Here is a 13,828-nt window from a genome sequence, read left to right as displayed (position 1 = left end):
TTTACACAGATAGCGGTGTAGATATTTCCATGTTTACACACATAGCTGTGTAGATATTTCCATGTTTACACAGATAGCATTGTAGATATTTCCATATTTATACAGATAGCGGTGTAGATATTTCCATGTTTATACAGATATCACTTTAGATATTTCCATGTTTATACAGATAGCGGTGTAGTTATTTCCGTATTTATACAGATAGCGGTGTATATATTTCCATGTTTATACAGATAGCGGTGGAGATATTTCCATGTTTATACAGATAGTGGTGGAGATATTTCCATGTTTATAGAGATGGTGGTGTAGATATTTTCATGTTTATACAGATAGCGTTTTCCATATTTCCAAGTTTGTACGGATAGCCGTGTAGATATTTCCATGTTTAAACAGATAGCTGTGTAGATATTTCCATGTTTATAGACATAGCGGTGTATATATTTCCACGTTTACAGAGATTGCAGTGTAGATATTTCCATGTTTATACTGATGGCTGTGTAGATATTTCCATGTGTATACAGATGCCAGTGTAGTTATTTTCATGTTTATACTGATGGAGGTGTAGGTATTTCCTTTTTTATACAGATGACTGTGTACATATTTCCATGTTTTTACAGATGGCGGTGTAGATATTTCCATGTTTATACAGAGAGCGGTGTTTGTAATTCCATGTTTATACAGATTGCAGTGTAGATATTTCCATATTTATACAGCTCGCTATGTAGACATTTCCATCTTTATACAGATGGCAGTGTAGATATTTCCATGTTTATAGAGTTAGCGGTGTACATATTTCCATGTTTATACAGATAGCGTGGTAAATATTTCCATGTTTATAGAGATAGCGGTGTAAATATTTCCATGTTTTTACAGATAGCGGTTTAAATGTTTACACATTTACACAGATAGCGGTGTAGATATTTCCACGTTTATACAGAAAGTGGTGTAGATATTTCCACGTTTAAAGAGATAGCGGTGTAGATATTTCCACGTTTATACAAATAGCGGTGTAGATATTTCCACGTTTATACTAATAGCGGTGTAGATATTTCCACATTTATAGAGATAGTGGTGTAGATATTTCCACGTTTATTCAGATAGCGGTGTAGATATTTCCACGTTTGTACTGATATCGGTGTAGATATTTCCACATTTATAGAGATAGCGGTGTAGATATTTCCAAATTTATAGAGATAGCGGTGTAGATATTTCCATGTTTACAGAGACACCGTTGTAGATATTTCCACGTTTATAGAGATAGCGGTGTAGATACTTCCATGTTTATACAGACAGCGGTGTAGATATTTCCACGTTTATAGAGACAGCCGTGTAGATATTTCCAAGTTTATGGAGACAGCGGTGTAGATATTTGCATGTTTATAGAGACTGTTGTGTAGATATTTGCATGTTTTTAGAGACAGTGGTGTAGATATTTCCATGTTTATACAGATAGCGGTGTAGATATTTCCATGTTTATACAGACATCAATGTAGATATTTCTATGTTTATAGAGATAGCGGTGTAGATATTTTCATGTTCATACCCACAACAGTGTAGATATTTCCATGTTTATAGAGATAGCGTTGTAGATATTTCCATGTTTATAGAGATTGCGGTGTAAATATTTCCATGTTTATACACATAGCGGTGTAAATATTTCCATGTTTATACAGATAGCCGTGTAAATGTTTACACGTTTATAGAGATAGCGGTGTAGATATTCCCACGTTTATACAGATAGCGGTGTAGATATTTCCACGTTTACAGAGATAGCAGTGTAGGTATTTCGACGTTTATACAGTTAGCGGTGTAGATATTTCCAAGTTTATATACATAGCGGTGTAAATATTTCCATGTTTTTACACATACCGGTGTAGATATTTCCATGTTTATACAGATAGCGGTATAGATATTTCCAGGTTTGTAGACATAGCAATGTAGATATTTCCACGTCTATACAGATAGTGGTGTAGATATTTCCACGTTAATACAGGTAACGGTGTAGATATTTCCAGGTTTATAGAGACAGTGGTGTAGATATTTCCATGTTTATACAGATAGCGGTGTAGATATTTCCATGTTTATAGAGACAGCGGTGTAGTTATTTCCATGTTTATACAGATAGCGGTGTAGATATTTCCATGTTTATACAGTCAGTGGTGTAGATATTTCCATGTTGAAACGGATAGCCGTGTATATGTTTCCATGTTTATACAGACAGCGGTGTAGATATTTCCATGTTTTACACATAGTGGTGTAGATATTTCCATGTTTATAGAGATAGCGGTGTAGATATTTCCATGTTTATAGAGATAGCTTTGTAAATATTTCCATGTTTATACAGATTGCAGTTTAAGTATTTCCATGTTTATAGAGATAGCGGCGTAGATATTTCCATGTTTATACAGATAGCATTGTAGATATTTCCACATTTATACTTATAGCGGTGTAGATATTTCCAGGTTTGTAGAGATAGCGGTGTAGATGTTCCCACGTTTATAGAGATCGCGGTGTAGATATTTCCAGGTTTATATAGGTAGCGGTGTAGATATTTCCACGTTTATAGAGACAGTGATGTAGATATTTGCATATTTATAGAGATAGAGTTGTAGTTATTTCCATGTTTATAGAGACAGTGGTGTAGATATTTCCATGTTTATACAGATAGAGTGTAGATATTTCCATGTTTATAGAGACAGCGGTGTAGATATTTCCATGTTTATAGAGATAGATGTTTACATATTTCCATGTTTATATAGATAGTGTTGTAAATGTTTACACATTTACAGAGATAGCGGTGTAGATATTTCCACGTTTATACAGAAAGCGGTGTAGATGTTTCCACATTTACAGAGATTTTATGAAAAGTTATTTTATGAAGACGAAACAATTCATTGCGGTACCCACCTTATGGCATTTTTTACATTGAGAGTGTTAAAAATACCCCTCCCCTAACCAGAACCCTGACATATAGAGCCGTGGAAGGCCATGCAAAAAAGGTTTCTTGGGCTTGTATGCCTGATAACAAAAACTTATCACAGAAGACTGCAAAAAACACAATCTTGCACAAAGCCCATTGCAACTTTGCACACAACAATGCTTCTGAAGAATTTTGCCCAACAACTACCTGTCCAACCTGGGCCTGGCATCACCTTTGTTATTGATCTTTGTAGCCAAGGATAATCATTTCCAAATGATCATATAATCTTCCTCATTTTTTCTTTTGTCTTCCTTTACCTCCGTGAATATGCATATAGTTTACTCTGGCTTGCCTGTTTCTATTGCAAGGCTCTGTTTCCAAACGAATATCTTTTTCTTGTGGAGAGCCTCTCTCTGTTTGTTATTTAGGTTGATAAGGGAAATGTGAACATTTGAGAGCTCAGGTAAAAGGCCTTAGTCTACAGTGAAACTTTTTTGCTCCCTTAGATGCTTACTTCCACTACAACTTGCAGGTGGGCCTTGAAAAGTTCTTGGAATAAGTTTGAGCTTTGGTCTTCTCCGATTCATTTAGCATAGATTCTCAAAATGTGGTCCTTGGACCCACAGCATCAGCATCACCTGGAGATTGTTAGAAATGCAAATCATCGGGCTTCATTCCAGACCCTCAACTGGAAACTCTAGGGGCATGGCCAGACACTCTGTAGCTGAACAAGCCATCCAGGTGGTTTTGATGCAGCTAAAGTTCTGGAACAACTAATGTAGCCCCATTTGGAAAACTTGGCTCTACAGGCCTCCCTAGCTGGTAAGCTGCTAGCATTTTTTGTTTGTTTGTTTGTTTGTTTTGATACAGGGTCTTGCTCTGTTGACCAGACCGTGACCTCCTGGGTTCAAGCGAGGACACAGCCTCCTGAGTAGCCGGGACTACAGGTATGTGCCACCACCATGCCCAACTACTTTTTGTAGTTTTTTTTTTGTAGGGATGGGGTTTTAGCCCAGGCTAGTCTCAAACTCCTGGACTCAAGCAATCTGCCCACTTTGGCCTCACGAAGTTCTGGGATTATAGGCATGGGCCACCACTCCTGGCCCAAAGTTCATATTTTAACTACTAACCTAAATTATTTTAAAAACAAAAGTCTCCTTGGACTCAAACTAGGTCAGAGTGACATGATCATGTGCCTGTTTTGTGCAGTGTGAAGTGAGACTATTATCTAGGAAATAGCTGAAATGTCCTGAGGGTGACAAAGAGGAGCTGTGTTTTCAGCCAAATATCAGAACCAGGGCCACTGCCTGCCGCCGAACCCCAGCGGGGACCCCTACTTTGGGTTTATCTGTGGTGGCTACGCTTGCCCACCTGGGTGTGAACCCCGAGAATGACTCCGGACTTTTCCAGGGACTGCAAGCCAGGGTATTTTTACAATTTATGTGTAGAATTTGTTCGGGTGGAAAAGTTATTTTATGAAGACGAAACAAGCAATTGGGGTACCTACCTTATGGCATTTTTTACATTGAGAGTGTTAAAAATACCCCTCCCCTAACCAAAACCCTGACAAATAGAGCCAGGGAAGCCCATGCAAAAAAGGATTCTTGGGCTTGTATGCCTGATAACAAAAACTTATCACAGAAGACTGCAAAAAACACAATCTTGCACAAAGACCATAGCAACTTTGCACACATCAATGCTTCTGAAGGATATTTGCCCAACAACTGCCTGTCCAACCTGGGCCTGGCATCACCTTTGTTATTGATCTTTGTAGCCAAGGATAATCATTTCCAAATGATCATATAATCTTCCTCATTTTTTCTTTTGTCTTCCTTTACCGACGTGAATATGCATATAGTTTACTCTGGCTTGCCTATTTCTATTGCAAGGCTCTGTTTCCAAACGAATATCTTTTTCTTGTGGAGAGCCTCTCTCTGTTTGTTATTTAGGTTGATAAGAGAAATGTGAACATTTGAGAGCTCAGGGAAAAAGCCTTAGTCTACAGTGAAACGTTTTTGCTCCCTTAGATGCTTACTTCCACTACAACTTGCAGGTGGGCCTTGAAAAGTTCTTGGAATAAGTTTGAGCTTTGGTCTTCTCCGATTCATTTAGCATAGATTCTCAAAATGTGGTCCCTGAACCCACAGCATCAGCATCACCTGGAGATTGTTAGAAATGCAAATCATTGGGCCTCATTCCAGACCCTCAACTGGAAACTCTAGGGTCATGGCCAGACCCTCTGTAGCTGAACAAGCCATCCAGGTGGTTTTGATGCAGCTAAAGTTCTGGAACAACTAATGTAGCCCCATTTGGAAAACTTGGCTCTACAGGCCTCCCTAGCTGGTAAGCTGCTAGCATTTTTTGCTTGTTTGTTTGTTTGTTTGTTTTGATACAGGGTCTTGCTCTGTTGACCAGACCGTGACCTCCTGGGTTCAAGCGAGGACTCAGCCTCCTGAGTAGCTGGGACTACAGGTATGTGCCACCACCATGCCCAACTACTTTTTGTATTTTATTTTTTGTAGGGATGGGGTTTTAGCCCAGGCTAGTCTCAAACTCCTGGACTCAAGCAATCTGCCCACTTTGGCCTCACGAAGTGCTGGGATTATAGGAATGAGCAACTGTGACCGGCCCTGCCAGCTTTGTATAAGCTGAGGAGATTTTAAAAATACCTAGACTCAGGGCAAACCCCAGACACTTAAGTCAGATTCTCTGGGAGGTGAAGCCCAGGCACTGGTATTTTTAAAGTCTCTACAGATGGTTCTAATGTGCTGCTAAGTTAGAGAACCGCTGATCTAGACCAGGCCTTTTCAAACTTAATGTTCATGTGAATTACCTGGACCTTGTTAAAATGCAGATTCAGTCTGCATAGGCCTGGGGTGGAGCCTGAGCTTCTGCATTTTTAACAAGTCTCTAGAGGATGCTGCTGCATCTGGGCTGCTAACTACACTTTGAGATAGGAGGTTCTGGAGAGCAGAGGAAAGAGCATGTACCATAACCTAGGGGCTGTAGTCCTGACTTCCGAGCCAAGGTTTGCCTTTATGTGGCTGGCAACTTGCTTGGACTCCTACCTCAATTCTTTGGGCCCAAGGTTTGTCCTGCCTCAGAAGGATGTCAAGAAAATTGAGTGAGTAATGCAGAATTGTTTCTTAAAGTGTGTGCAGATGCTCCATGAATTTAGAGAGTATGTGGATGCACATTAGTAAATTTTAATAGTTGTGACCATGTTGTTATGAGTACTTAGAACAAGTAATAATGGCTTTTGATGTATAGTAGTAAGAAAGCTTCCTTTTAAAAGGCATGTATTTAAGTTTCAAAAGCGGGGCTATTTAAAAATATATGAAATAAATAATAGTAGAGGTAATTGACAGAGCAAAATTAGGAAGGCAGGATGAGAATGACTCAAGTTTGGGAAATGCTGAGAAAGCAGATGCCCAAGGGCTATGAAAACTTAAAAAAAATAGGTAGCACTTGATTTTGATTGGCTGAATGAGATGATGTATTTGATCATTTATGGGGTTGGCATTTGGCAACATGCACTGGGTGGCTGGGATCAATGTTTATTAAAAAATATTTGAGTCTCTACTTTGCACTAGATACTCTTTTAGTCTCTTGGAAAAGGGATTGGGGGGCAGGCAGGATAAAAACAAATCATTTATGCCCACAAGAAAATTGCAGGAAGATAAAAGTCATGAAATAAACTCTATGCTTCTAATTTAATATTTTTTTATAGATTATGAGAAAATAGTTTGGCTCACTATCAGCTAGGAAAGCTGTCTTAGCACAACCATTCATTCTTGCACAAATCAAAATCAAGATGAGCCAGATTTAATTTAATATTTTTTCACAGATTATGAGAAAAAAGTTCTAATTTAATTTTTTTATAGATTATGAGAAAAAAGTTTTGCTCTCTATCAGCTAGGAAAGCTGTCTTAGCACAACCATTCATTCTTGCACAAATCAAAATCAAGATGAGCCAGAAGGCTCCATTCTGACAGCTTCTAATGGAGAAGCTACATTTACTGGACATGGGGAAAGTTGCTGGGCTCTAAGGACTGTGCTCATTTCTTGAACTAGATAAATGGTCTTGGTGTAGCATAATACTAAAACTTCTTGTCGCAGCCCGTAAGGACAGAACTCAATCAGCCTGAAAAGGAAGTCAGTGACTCCAACTCAACACAGGAATGTTCTGTGATTCCTAAAGAAGGATGTAGGAGTGTGGCACAATTCAACCACAGTCTGTGGCCCTGTGCCTCTGCCTTGACATGAGTGGGATTTCCCAGCTGGTCATTTTCTTCTTATCTAAGACATTGGGAACAAATTACTTGACCTCCTCTGGGCTTCAGTACTCCCACTCATCAAATTAGAGGACTGGGCAGTCGCTAGGCTCTCTTTAGGCATCATACTTTAGTTTCTGTGATTTTAAATTTGAGAAGGTGTGTCTAAGGGAGAATACATAGGGGAGGGGGAAAGGCTTATTAAAAGTGTAGTTAGACACTGAATGTTTAAGAATTGCATTTTGTTATAATACCTTTACCTAATCAGGACTGACAATCTTACCTGATGACAGCACCTGGAGGAATGGCTGCATTCAGAAATAAAAATGAAATAAAACAAGACCTTATTTGAACTTAGCAATAATGCTGATTCCTCTTTTTGATTTGAGGAGGTTATAGCTGTTGTAAATGCTTGAATTGGGTCTGCCCAGGCAAAACGGAGTCAAGAGTCCATGTCGGATGAATTTTAACAATGTAGACAATAGAAAGGGTTGCTTAAACTGCCCCTCTTTTACCAAAACACATTTACAAATGAAAGAACAACACTTCCATTTTTTGAAAACATTTTTTGAGGTGAAGTCTTCCTTTGTCACCCAGAGTGGAGTGCAGTGGTGCGATCTTGGCTCACTGCAAACTTTGCCTCCCGGGTTCAAGTGATTCTCCTGCCTCATCCTCCCGAGTAGCTGGGACTACAGGCGCCCACCACCATTCCTAGCTAATTTTTGTATTTTTAGTAGAGACAGGGTTTCACCATGTTGGCCAGGCTGGTCTCGAACTCCTGACCCCAGGTGATCCGCCAACCTCGGTCTCTGAAAGTGCTGGGATTACAGGCGTGAGCCAACAGGCGTGGCCAAAAAATTTCCATTTTTAATTGCAGGGTCTGGGGAATTAAAATGCATCCGTAATTTCTTGCATCTCTCCGCTCGGGCTTGCATGAATGCAGAGGGATGGGGAGGACTTCTTGAGGCAAGCATCCCCCTCTTGTCGCCTGCCATCTGGAGAGAGAGGGCTGTGATTTATCTCACTTTAATCAGGAAGGACCCGATGGGTGGATGGAGAGGTCTGACGGCTTTGTTGCTCCATGTGGGAAAGAAACGGACAGAGTGAATTTGTGTATGATCCCTAAGGAGAAAGCGTCTTTGTGCTCTATTTCTTTTTGACCTGGAGCCCCTGAAAGCAAGCTAGTTACAAGTTGAAATAGGCTGTTTCTAAAGTGTGATTTTGTTTGTGTATGAGCCTTGATTACAAAGGGGAAAAAAACCCGCTTAATTTACATACACTACATGTAGTGCAGGATCCCCTGGGCTGTCTTTTCAGGTATCAGGAAACTTTGATGAAAGTCGCTTGTCTCATCTAGGAGTCATTTCATATTGTTTAGCAGAGCCTGGTATTAACATTTCCTTCTAACTGTTTACTGGAATCTGTGTGTTCCCTTCAAGTGATGCATACTAGGTGCACAGGTTTCCTGCCACTGTCATCCTAATCTTTCCGTGCAGACAGGAGCAGAGGGGAGAGCGCTGAGCCAGGCCCCAGCTTGCTTTTCCTTCCTGACACAGCCCGGCTCCGCTGCACTTCTCAGCTCTTGCTCTAGGTGGTGCTGTTTGACCATTTTCTTCATGTGACCCTCCACTCGGTAATATAAATTCATTCGGAGGATGACCTGATATCAAAAAAAATTCCTTTTGATTAGTAGAATCAACTTGTTTCTTCACACGATACTCTTCCCACTGAGACACATGGAGACAATTCTGACTCCAGGTTTGCAACCTTGAGATTTCTCTCAGATGCAATAAAAAAAACAAAAAAGCATTTTGAGTGGCACAGTGATGCCTAGTGCATGATCATGTTTGTCTGCTCAAACATTAAAGGGAAACTTGTGGGTTTGAGGATGCCCAGCAGCACGACAGCTGCCAATGTAAATGAGCCGTATAGAGAGAGAGGGGGCGGGAGGGGACTACAAACTTCAGAATATGAGCTGATCGTTTATAAGTTAAAAAAAAAAAAAAAAACAAGTCAAAAGGGAGCCCGGGATGGTGCAAGAAAGAGGAGAAAGGAAGATTTTCCTTGCAGCTAATCAGGAGAGTTCATAAGGGCTGATTACATGAGTGGAAGCCTTAAGTTCTTTTTTTTAAAAAATGTGAAAATTTGCATGTATGTATGTATGTATGTATGTATAGCTTCGTGTATTACCATTATTATTGCAATCAGCAAATGGATTTACTTCCTTTATCTCATGGGCTCCTTCCCACTCACTTCTGACAGCACATTTTCCTTTCTCCTTCATCCCAGAACACCAAAGAACAGATGCGCTTCCTAACCCTGGCTCCAGGGGACTTTATACAATGTAAACAGTGCACCTCTAATGTGGTTCACCGCTTAGAGAACGTGTGTCCCATTTTAAAAGTGTGACTCCTTTATATTTTGCAGTGCTTATTTTAATAAGAGACATTGGACTTGTGACATATTTTTCATGGAGGAGTGAGCTTAATTGTTGAAAGTAATCGATAAACTTGTTTTTCCTCTGATGCCATCAGCCAAGATCCTATGGCAATAGTAAGAGGATGACACTGGGCTGGCACCCCCTCCATAACATATTTGGACCATGTTTTTCCCCCAGAATGCACATGCAATAGCTTTGGTTTGGTAAGAGAGAGATGGTGTACTTGGTTTCCTTCTGTCACACTTTTGGTGAAATGAATTAGACTTTTAAATCAGGAATTTCAGCGAGTGGAGTTAGATTTTTACACAAGAGCAGTGGAGGACTTCCAGCTGGTTGGGGGAATGATACGGAAATATCTTGCTAAATCAGGGTCTGGTGGAATGCTGCTCCCCTTGCAGGCTCCTCTTCACAGGGAGCAATCTGTGGGTTGCTTATAGAACAGAGCGAGCAGGAGGCATAGCATGGTCTTGCTCAGGGGAAGACCCGGTGTTCAGATGTTTGTCATTAGGAACTGGGTGTGGGCTTTTTCAAGTTAAACTGAAGCAGCAGTTCTATTAGGAAGAGCCTCCCAGATCAGCATCTTCTGTTTCTGGATACTCTCCCTTTGAAAAGCCAGATTTCAGCAAAAAGCTTTGCTAATGGTGAAATTGCACAACTGAAACCCTATGGGAGCAATGGGAAAGATGGAGAAAGAGGTGGTTATATCATGTACTTCAACAGTTTATTTAGAGGCTGTTGACGTTAGAATAACAAGCCAAGACAAACAAAAATACTCATTTTGGATGAAAATATTGTCTTTTCATGTTATTATAGATAGCTGAGTCCTAAGACTTATACAGAAACACATTTTCCTAATGAGTGGCTGATTTTTCTGGTTGTGCAAGTAATATCCAAATTATTGTACAAATTTTTGGCTCAGGAGCAAACATTGTATTGCATATTGAGCTAATCACTTGCCCTTTCTAAGGTAAGCCCTCACCTCTGCTTTCCCTTCATCTTGTCATTTCTGTTTGTTGGGTACAGGTTTCCTGTTGGTTCTTTCTGTTGGCTCTGATGTAACATGAATGAAGTTCTTAACATCCTTTCAGACATAAACACAACTTAGCTCATTGTTTCTGAGTTCATATAGAGGTTTTCTTGCCCCTGAGACTTTCGTGTCAGACAGCTGGATGTTGCTGTGTTCAAGGCTCTATATGTTGATTTTGTATCCTACAACTTTACTGATTTCACCTATCAGTTCAGTTCTAACAGTTTTCAAATTGTATTTATTTGTTTTTGTTTTTTAAATATTGTATGTTTCATTTTAGAGTCAGGAGGGTAGATGTACAGGTTTCTTAAACAGGTATATTGCATGGTGCTGAGGTTTGGGCTTCTAATGATCCCACCACCCAAGCAGTGAGCATAGTAATCGATAGGTAGTTTTTCAACCCTTGCTCCCACCATCCTTCCCTCCCACCTTTGGAGTCCCCCAGTGTCTATTGTTCCCTTCTTTGTGTTGAGTTCTAACCTTTTTTTAGTGAAGTTTGTAGGGTTTTCTATATATAACAAGATCATGCCGTCAGTAGAGACAGTTTCACTTCTTCCTTTCCTATTAGGATGCCTTTTATTTCTTTCTTTTTCCTAATTACCCTGAGAAGTGGTGTCTGTGGGCATCCTTGTCTTGTTCCTGATGGTAGAGGAAAAGTTTCAACTTTTCACCATTGATTATGGTGTTAGCTATGGGTTTGTCATATATGGCCTTTATTTTCTTGGGATGCAGTCCCTCAATACGTGATCTGTTGGGTGTTTTTTTTTCACCATGAAAGGGTTTCGAATTTTGTCAAAAGCTTTTTCTATATCTATTGTGATGGCCATATAGTTTCTATCCTTTATTTTTCTAATATGGTATATTATATGTATTGATTTGCTTATGTTGAACCATGACATGATCATGGTGAATGATTCTTTCAATATGCTATTGAATTTGGTTTGCTAGGATTTTGTTGAGGATTTTTGCATCTATGTAGATCAAGGATATTGGCCTGTCATTTTCCTTTCTTGTAGTGTTCTTGTCTGGCTTTGGAATCAGGGTAATGCTGGCCCTGTAAGATGAGTTTGGAAGTATTCCCTCCACTTCAGCTTTTTGGAAGAGTTTGAGAAAGACTGGTATTAGTTCTTCTTAAAATATTTGGTAGAATTAATCTGGGAAGCCATCTGGTTTTGGGTTTTTCATTGATAGGAGACATTTTCTTACTGATTCAACCTCCTTGCTTGCTATTAGTCTGTTCAGATTTTTAAATTTCTTCATGAGTCAATCTTGGTAGGTTTTATGTGTCTGGGAATTTATCCATTTCTTCTAGATGATCCAATTAGTTAGTGTGTAATTATACCTAGCAGTTTCTTAGGATCCTTTGTATTTCTGTGATATTGGCTATGATGTTTCATCTTTCATTTCTGATTTTATGCTCTATTGAAAACATGAGGCATAGCAGGTAGGGGGCACTGGTCAGGACTTGGGGTATAAACTGGCAGATGTTAAGGTGGGTGATTCTGGTTAACTCAGAAACTCCGAAGTCCCGTGTGGAAGAATTAACTGCCTGTACTCACCTAGCAATATATATCCTTGGTCAAAAAGATCCAGCTGAGAATATTGGATGAAGGGACCAAATCAATATTCGTCATTATATTGAAAACAAGTCAGATTGGCTGTGGTCTTTTGACAGCAGGTCAGTGGCTAAGTCTATTTGAACAAAGTTAGGGCAGGTTCAAGGGAGAATCCTGAGATCGGTATTCTTTGTTCCATACAAACTTGCCTTTCAGTTTCTTCTCCCCATGCCTCCAGGATGTCCCTGCACAGCCCGTAGGGCCCCCTCCTTCAGTACCTTGCCTTACGAACGGGAGAAAATGAGTTTTCCAATGTTAGCATATATTTAGCCTTCCAAAATTTTCTATTTCTATTTTAGGGGAGCTCTAGGAAAACAGCAGATTACTCTAAATCCCCAGGTAAAAATCTGAAATGGTGGAATTTCATATGACCAGGAGACATATTTTGGGGCAAGTGGGCTTTTTACAATCATTTGGACATGAAGGCATCTGCTTCTTCTATGCCTAAAATAGTCCTTCAATTTAGTAGTTTAATTCCTCTTCCTCTTTTTCAAATTTCAAGACAATACATGTAGTGACTGAACAATTTGGATCCAAGTTTCACTATTTAACTGCCAGTGTGACCTTGGGCGAGTCACTTAATCTTTTCAAGGCTCAATTTCATCATGTAAAGTAGAAGTACAAACAATCCCTGACTTAGAATATTTTGACTTATGATTTTTCAACTTTAAGCTAGTTTGAAAGCAATACACATTCAGCAGAAGCTGTACTTTGAGTACTCATACAACCATTCTGTTTTCCACTTTCAGTACAGTATTCATTATATTACATGAGATAATCAAAGCCCACTTTATTATAAAATGGGCTTTCTGTTAGATGATTTTGCCTAACTGTAGGTTAATGTGAGTGTTTAAGGTAGGCCGAGCTAAGCTATGATGTTTAGTAGGTTAAGTGTATTAAATGCATTTTCAGCTTACAATATTTTCATAAGTTTATTGGAATATAACCCCATTGTAAATTGAGGGGTATTTGTAATAATGATATCTCTTCAAGGAGACTTTGTGAGCCTCTCATAGGAAAATGCATACACAGATGCATATAAATATATAATCTTTCTTTTCCATACATATGATATTCTTTAAGGATATTCAAAAATCTGGAAACAGTTGCCTCCAGGGAGATAATTGGTAGTGGGTTGGGAAACTTTTAACGGTATACGCTTTTGTACCTTTTGCATTTTGAATCGGATGAATGTATAATCTACATAAAATATTAAGATTAAAACATCACCGAATAACTTATCAGGAGTTTGGTGAACATAAGGGAAGGCCACCTATGGTGGCTGTATTTTATTCAGTGTTGGTCACTGTTGGGCACTTCATAGAGCTTATTTCATTTCATCCTCACAAGCGCCGTAGGAGGAAGGGGCCCCAGAGGGATTCATGGTTAGAACAGCAGAGTAGGAGCATTTGGCAGCTATGTTCTGTGTAGGTGATAACTTTAAAGATATTTTTGTTATAAAATGTTTCAAACATACAAAAAATATAGAGAAGCAGTTTTCTATAGTTATTAAATATTCTTAATGGGTAGTCACAGAAATTATCATCCAAA

General features: G+C 39.3%; 1 long non-coding RNA gene across 1 annotated transcript in view; it reads left to right on the top strand.

The window, feature by feature from the left end:
• The first annotated feature begins 3,658 nt into the window (after positions 1 to 3,658).
• The window catches only part of LOC134728863 (uncharacterized), a 31,811-nt gene continuing 21,641 nt past the window's right edge, over positions 3,659 to 13,828 (top strand). Inside the window, exons 1-2 of the long non-coding RNA XR_010109734.1 lie at positions 3,659 to 3,867; positions 5,316 to 5,392. This is a non-coding gene — a long non-coding RNA (uncharacterized LOC134728863). The remainder of the gene's footprint in view (positions 3,868 to 5,315; positions 5,393 to 13,828) is intronic.

Source organism: Pan paniscus, chromosome 14 (genome assembly GCF_029289425.2).
Source record: "Pan paniscus chromosome 14, NHGRI_mPanPan1-v2.0_pri, whole genome shotgun sequence".
Lineage (NCBI taxonomy): Eukaryota > Metazoa > Chordata > Mammalia > Primates > Hominidae > Pan > Pan paniscus.
Note: the sequence above shows the minus strand (reverse complement) of the source record. Positions and strands in the feature narration are given on the sequence as shown.